Source organism: Ochotona princeps, chromosome 3 (assembly GCF_030435755.1).
Source record: "Ochotona princeps isolate mOchPri1 chromosome 3, mOchPri1.hap1, whole genome shotgun sequence".
Lineage (NCBI taxonomy): Eukaryota > Metazoa > Chordata > Mammalia > Lagomorpha > Ochotonidae > Ochotona > Ochotona princeps.
In genome coordinates, this window is record NC_080834.1 from 43,118,148 (window position 1) to 43,126,238 (window position 8,091).

Consider the following 8,091-nt stretch of genomic DNA (forward strand, 5'->3'; position numbering starts at 1 on the left):
TTATAGCCACAGATATTTTATTAGAAATGTACAGATTCATTTTGTTTAAGATTCACAGTTAATTTATTTATCAGAGTCAAAGCATTGATTTGCTAACATGTAAAGATGCATTTATTTTTATTGGAATGCCAGATCAGATTTACAGACAGAAGCAATAGAAAGATCTTTCAACCAGTGAGTCACTCCCCAAATGGCGGCAAGGGCTGGAGCTGAACAGATCCAAAGCCAGGAGCCAGCAGCATTCTGTTGCTCTCATGACTTTTGAGGCCCTGTTCTTTGGCTTTACAGCCGAAACACGCATGCTTAGGATCTTACCTTTCCTTTCATGATTATCTGATGTGGGCTGTGGAAAAGGTGATTCTGAAGAAGCAGGATGGCATACTGGGTTCAGAGATCAGCCTAGTCCATATTGGTAAATGCACAGAGAAGTTCAAGCATCTGGCTTCTAAGAGTTGCATCCTTGGACTGAGGAAGAAATCAAGCTTCTCCAACCAGAAATTCAACAGTTACAGGAAAAGTCTAAGACCAAATTGTATACCAAGGAGGCCATCCTTGTAAAATTTGAAGAGTAAAAACTTGTTCAGGCCAAATAGAAGCAGAAACTGACTTTCTTTGCTAAAATTAAGGATGTTGACAAAGATCATGGAACTGGTGATTTTAGCAAAGGTTTGGTGTTTCTAATCCACAACTCCAGAAAACTCCAGAGTATTGGAGACAATGAAAAAAAAGTGCAAGACTTGGAACATCTTAAAATTTTATTAATAACAAAGTAGTTGCTAAAAGTATAGTAGTAAAGAATTTGTACCAGTGACTATCAAAACAGACCAAATATCTTATTAAACTTTGTTCACTCTCAAGCATGCCCGTATCTTCCTCCCTTTCAACAAGTTCTCCTAAAAGATCTCTGCACTCCCTTGGACTATTCTAGGAAGATCTTTTCCCTGGACACCTCTAAAAGATAGGAAGGGATTCCTGATTCAGAAGCAGCACATTTGGGTGCGTGAATGAGTAAGTTATTATTTCCAGTGAAAAATATTTATGAAGCTGCATGTTGACCATGAGTTTTTCTGTGACCATTGTCCTTTTGACGTATTTTATAGGGGTGATAAGGTGTAAGAATGATAAAAGGCAACTCGTTATTAGCTGGTCTCTACACTGTAGGACAACCAGTAGTCCTTCCTGTTGCCTGATGACTTCATGAGGAAATTGATAACTGTTCTGAAAAATGAATGAAGCCATTCTTTTATCCAAAATAGACCTTATCGATCACGGAGGTCCCAGCGATGTTAAACAATCTTATGTCTTGAAGTCAGCAGAAGACATCGGAGAAAAATATATCGATAGAATAGAGAAGCATGATATGGGAGTGTACCCTGTAATGGCATTTTTATTTACTATTAGGTGTTTATACCAATCTTCTCACATTTCAATTACTTTTGGAATGTGCCTTATATCTAATATTTAATTAACTTACTTATTTTCTCTCATAGGCATCTGAAAATCAGTGTGTTTGATTTACATCAGAAAATGTGGAAACGATAGGTAGCAATTTCTTCTAAGATATTGCTTATAGTCCATATTAGAATTTAGACACAAAGGGCAAGCAATGTCCACCACATCCCTCAGAACAGGATTTAGAGTTTCTCTTTTTATGTAGAGAATGAGCAATTTGGATGTTCATATTTGTGATTATTCATAACTTTAGAAATGTTTACTTGAATATGTTTATGATTAAGAAGCTCTCTTTTCCCCAATCTTGCACATTCAACATATGTAATTTTAAAGCTTTAGTTTTGAATGTGTAAAGTTTATAAAACATGATGTGTTTCTTTCCTAATTAAAAAAAAATTAGCAATTTAGTAAATTGCCAAAATATTCATCTGGATTTAACCTCAAGCCAATGATGTGACACCCACTGTTTTGTTTTGTTTTGCTTCTAACATTGGCAGCTCTGCATGTACTTACTACAATAAGTCAACCTGTAAAGTTACATTTCAACTCCCATTTTATCTTTTATGATATTTTACAGAGTTCTGGAAGTTAATACTTTTGGCATGTTTTAGAGACTTTACATAATTTTTCTGACTATATGATTACATCACTTAGTGTGGGGAGCAGGGTGCTGAAGCCACTCCAGGATTGAGAGGGGCTGTTGCAAGATGGCGGCTGGCCCAGGGCCAGGAGGTGGAGATGGTCTCACCAGCAGGTAAATAGGAAGTCACAGGGATAGGCTAAGGCCCTCGCTGTGATTACTGGCCTATCATTAGTGCCAAGTGGACCCACGGGGAGAAATGATTGGCGGAGAATGATATAAAAGTAGCCGGTAAAAGCTAGGCGGGAACGACAGACTGGAACGGGCAGACGGATGGACGACCAATGACGATGATGACTACGATGACGAGAAAGACGAAATGAGGGGGAAGAAGGATGGGCAGGAACAAGGCTGGCGGAGAGAGGGCTGGAAAAGAGGGATACAGACAGAAGCAGTAAAGCGGACGGAGAAAGAACTAAGAAGGGTGGCAGAAAGAAGGCTGGAGAAGAGGAGAGGAAAGCTTAGACCAATGGGGACAGGAGCAGTGGAGATAAGGACTTAAACGCAGCTGTTTTTGGCAGTGAGGGGTCCGGTTGCGGTTCCGGCTTTCCCCAGACCCTCAAGAGCGTACATTGTTGTTTTAGTGTCACCGCTGCTGGGCCGTGGCAACAACTTAGCAATATATCACTAACATATGTCAGTCACTTAAAAAACTTAATAATAAACAATGACCACAGCAAAATAAAACAGTCCATTTAATAAATGGACAAAGGACTCTGTTCAAAAATTATGAAATATAAATGGCCTGCAAATATATGAACAAATGTTCAACATTGCTACCGATTAGGGAAATACAAATGAAAACACAGCTCAGCTTTATTAGAATGCTTAAAGGTTAAAAAGCAGATAGTAATGGGGTCGAAGTGATAGCACAGCTGGATGATTCCCTTGTTGTATCCCCTTTGGGCACTGAATTATGTGCTGGCTGTTCCATTTCCAATCCAATTTCTGCTCAGAAGGAAGCAGAGGATGGTCAGAATCCTTAGGCCTCTGCACCCACTTGGGTGACTCAAAGAAAGCTTTTGGCTCCCAGTTTTGGATTGACTCTACTCTGGCCATTGGGTTCATCTTCAGAGTGAACCAGTGAATGGAATATCTATCTTTTTTACTCTCTCACTCTGTCACTTCTGTCTCTGTAGCTTCACCTTTTTAAAAAAATGTTATAAACAAAATGTTAAAAAAGACAATAATAACTACTGATGAAAATATGAAGAAAGGGAAAATTATACATTGCTGGCTGAACTGTGCATTATTACAGCCAATGTGGAAAGAACATGGACAATCTCCTGAAAAACTGCAAATAACTCTGCCATGTAATCCAGTAATCCCAATACTGAACACATCCAGAAAGATATGATCAGATCTCATAAAATAGCACAGCAACAACAACAACAAAATCCCCACACCACTATGGTGAAAGCAGCACCATTCGCAATCACCAAAACATGAATGAAACCAAGTTACCTACTGTTAGATGCGTGGATAATGTTGTATGTGTACATACAATGAGATATTACCCAGCCATAAGAAAAGACATTTTATCATGCACATGGAAATATGTGAAACTGGAGGATATCATGTTGAGGGAAATAAACCAAAAATGGAAAAAGAAATATCAAATCTTCCGCCTTGCATGCAGGAGCTAAAATCTTAAAACAGCAATGCCTGTATGTATCATTATTGCTGCAAGTATAATTTTCTTACACTTGCTTTGTCCAACAAGTGATTAAGAATGTTATATTACTATAACATCAATGATCAGTGCTTGATTTTACATTTCCTGTATGTGGGTGAAATGGTCAGTTTTCATTTGATAGCTGTTATAGCCCTTGCCTACATACCCACTGACCTAGAATACGTTTCTACCTTTTGCTTGCTGAATTGTTTATTTAGCGGGGCGTTAAGCATTTAGTTGTAACATAAAACTGTATCTGAAAAACTGAAAAGAAAGGAAAGAAAGGAGACAGAAAGGAAGAGCAGAAAGAAAGAAGGAAAGAGAAAAGTAAAGATAAAGAAGAAAGAAAATGAGAGAAAGGGATGGGATGATGGAGGGAGGGAAAGAAACAGAAGGAAAGGAAGGAAAGAAGGAAGGAAGAAAGTAAAAATAGAGGAAAGAAGATGTAAAGAGGATAATTAAGCAGTAAAATATCATTATATCTCTAGAATTTAGGAAAAAATATGGAGAGTAAAAAGAAACAAAAAAAAGAAAATTAATTTTGTGAATTGTGAAGGAGCATTTTACATCCTATCAGTTGCTTTAAGTTGGCATTAATGGGGTTGTTAGGCTCAAGCAAACACATTTGCAGAAAAATTAACATTATTAAGATGAATACAGAATTAGTCAGAAATATTTACAAAAGGTTTATTGGAAATATTCAATCTCAAACCAATGATAGTTAAAATTATTAAAATAGTGTCAGTGACTAGGAGGAAATATCATGTCACATTTACAATTAAAAACTGAAATTTCAGTGGGAGATAAATGAAGCAGCATGGAAACATTTAAGGAAATAAATAATGGGTTTTTCTTTTTCTATCAATTTTCAGATTCAGAAATTCTGATGGCATTCATCTGACAGTATTGATGAAGTCACCATACTCCACTATGACGGTGGACTGTTTGCCACGTTTTTGTTTTTTTTTTTTTTTAAAGATATATGAAGAGAGGAGGCACAGAGAGAAAGATCTTCCATCTGATGATTCACACCCCAAGTGACCGCAATGGCCTAAGTTGAGCCGATCCGAAGACAGGAGCCTCCTCCAGGTCTCCCACTCAGGTGCGGAGTCCCAAGGATTTTGGCCATCCTCGACTGCCTTCCCAGGCCACAAGCAGAATGGGAAGTGGGACTGCTGGGATCAGAATCAGCATCTTTGGCATCCCGGGGCAAACTCAAGGCCAGGACCTTAGCCGCCAGGCCACCATACAGGGCCCCACAATGTTTGTTTATTTGTTTGTTTGTTTGTTTTAAGTTGTATTTTCACAGAGAAGGAAAGATAGAAATATCTTCCATCTCATGTTTCATTTCCAGGTGACAGCAACAGCTGGAGCTTAGCTGATCCAAAGCCAGAAGCCAGGAGCTTATCCCAGGTCTTCCATTCAGGTGCAGAGTCCCAAAACTTTGGGCCCTCCTCCACTGTTTCTCAAGCCACAAGCAGCTGGAGGGGAAATGGAGTGGTCCAGATAACAACCATATGGCATCCCAGGGCATGCAAGATGAAGACTTTTGCCACTAGGCTGCTGTCCTGGGCCATGTTTACCACTTTTTAAATATAATAATAAGATGGTCCTTTTCCAGCTCCAACCTGGACTAAGGGTTTTAAGGATTGAGATCTGTCTTCTGAGACATTCACTATCTGTTGTCCAAAGATTTTATAAGGTAATACACATTCAAATAATTGCTTTAACAGTTGACTCTGAAACAAATATTTTTCCATTTTAAAAGACTTCAGAATCAAGAGGGCAGAATGGGGTAAGGACACACTGAAACAGACAAAGAATTGTTAGCCAATGTGAAGCAGAGAGGGCACATTCCAGGAAATAAGAGGTCAGGCCAGTGGCAGAACGGCACCTGAAAACTGATTAACAAGGGAAAGCAGCTGATACAACAGTGTGGTTTTGTGGGGACAAGGTACTCCAATGGAGTCAGTGAGCAGTGATCTGAGCTTCACCAGCAGCTGGAGCTCCTCTACCAGCCAAGTGGGAAGGAGAATTCACCAGGAGCTCAGCAGGTGAACCCAGGTGAAGAGCTGCCCAGCCTGTTGGCTTGTTTGATTCTACCAAGAGCAAAGACAGCAGAAGATCTTAAACAGGCTGTGCAGGAACGGTGCATATTTTACAGCCCAGAACCCCATCAGAACCACATTAGGTGCCATTTTGGGAAGGAGAAAAACTCTGTGTGATGGGACTGTGCATGCACTAAGCTGAGAATAAACTCATTTATGGCTCAGTGCATGGCACTGATGTGCTATCTTACAGGTTCCACCCAAAATAGGTCTGGATAGCCCCCAGACCTAATGAACAGTAGTTCTAAAACTCCACCAATGGCACATCAGATGCCATTTTATAGAGCATGGCAAAGGCTGTGACTGAAATGACAATAGTGAGCAGCAAACGTGCTGCTTTGGGAGCAAACTCACTTCCTGCTCAGTGCATTGCATTGGACTCACAGGGAAAATATTAACTTTAACATCCTACAAGTCAAAATAGATCCAAGTGGCCCTCAGACCTAACGGCCTACAGGTTCTGGCAATGTCAGCACCACCAACAACCCAATTATTTAGGATACCTGGTGTCTCCCTAATCCTAGCAACTGCTCAAACTGGAAGTGGGAGAAAGGTTGTACAATGGTGCAGCCACAGCACAGGATCACAGGAAGTGGCAACTGGTCAGCCAATTCCTAGGACTACAGAGATCTTTGCAGAAGTCTAACACAAGTGCCCAGAAACTTCTTGGGGGAGTGGCACATCAGCAAGGAGCTGAGTTGGAAGGAGAGGAGCAAGGAAATGAATTCTTGCAAATGTTGGTTGTCTGTGTTACAGGCAGCAGTTTAAACCATTGAAATCTCTTTAGTTAATTACTGAAAGCAAACGAAATAGGAAATTTATCACTTTTTACATGGTAACAAACTACTTACAACAGTACTTACGTAAATATTAAAATGAGCAAAGTTGCTGATGGTCACCCAGTGTGTGTGTGTCTGAGGTGGGTAGGGAATGTTTCCACTTAATTGGAGATTCAACCTGATTGTGCTGTAATTTTTCAGCCATAGTCCCATATATTACAAAAGATATATATTACAAATTTATGGAAACTTGATTTTACTTATGTCAGCAACAACAGAATAATACACAGAGATACGTAATATTCAATGAGGAAAATATGTAAGATGGATCAATTTTGGTTTGGGGGTTTCATATACATCCTGGTATTGATGTGCACGAATCAAATAAAAATGGCCTGTGTTGTTATTTATTTTTGCATGATAACAATGCAAGTTAAATTTGTATTCACAGACTAAAACTGAACTTGATCATATAGAAATATACTAGTTATTCCTTGTTGAAAAAGATCAAATATATACATCGAACTTCTTTTTGGTGTTCAGCTAACAAAAGTCACAGAAAAATTGCCTTAACTCATATGTAAGTTTTGAAATTTGGAGTTATATTTGTGCGGTTTGACTACTCTTAAAATGAACCCTCATTTTCACCTACAACTTTTCATGTGTTTTAAGTTACTGATTTAAAGACTTCTGATATTGCATTTTTATGAATATCTGTATCTTCACCTTACTATAAGATATGACTTTAAAAAAAAATGTAAAATCTAGTTAGTGATCTAGCATTGTTTTGGATTTCCCGTCAGCTTACTTCTGGGATAAATATGCAAAGCAAATTTAATTTTCACTATTAACCTTAGCAAAGATTTAAAACCTTTGTTTCACCATAATCACCACCATACATATGAGACAACAATTTAGGAATATGAACATGTGAGATCATTAATAAATTTGACCCTTCCTCTTGACAAGGGCAATGACATTCTGTTCTGCAAATAGTTAGATTTGCCAACATGCTTAGAAAATAGGGCTGGTAAAATTATCCCTGGATAATTGCTCTGAGGCACAGAATGTGCACAGGGATTAGCTAATTGAATTGTTCCAGACATGCTTGAGCAAATTTACTATTGAGGTTTCATGTGTTCAGGGATTAACTGTGTTTCCTTTTGTCAGCCAAAATGGATTGCCAGAAAAGGAGTATGTGTCATAAGGTAAAACGTTCCATCTCCCTATGGGTTGGTCCAATGCTAGCGTAGTGATATTTGAAGTTTACAGGCAAGGCCACTGTGTTCTTGACTCACGGGATGTCTTTTGTAATGATCAGGAAGCAAAAACGCTACTTTCTTCTGGTTAATGATTTGCTACATTTTCAAAATATATACAAGCAACTTATTAGAAATAATATGTAACAGTTTTTGTATATTTCCATAAACTAAATGC

At 38.7% G+C, this 8,091-nt stretch overlaps 1 pseudogene; it reads left to right on the forward strand.

Moving 5' to 3' along the window:
* The first annotated feature begins 254 nt into the window (after positions 1-254).
* LOC118758879 (protein MIS12 homolog) lies at positions 255-773 on the forward strand (annotated as a pseudogene).
* Positions 774-8,091: the final 7,318 nt, after the last annotated feature.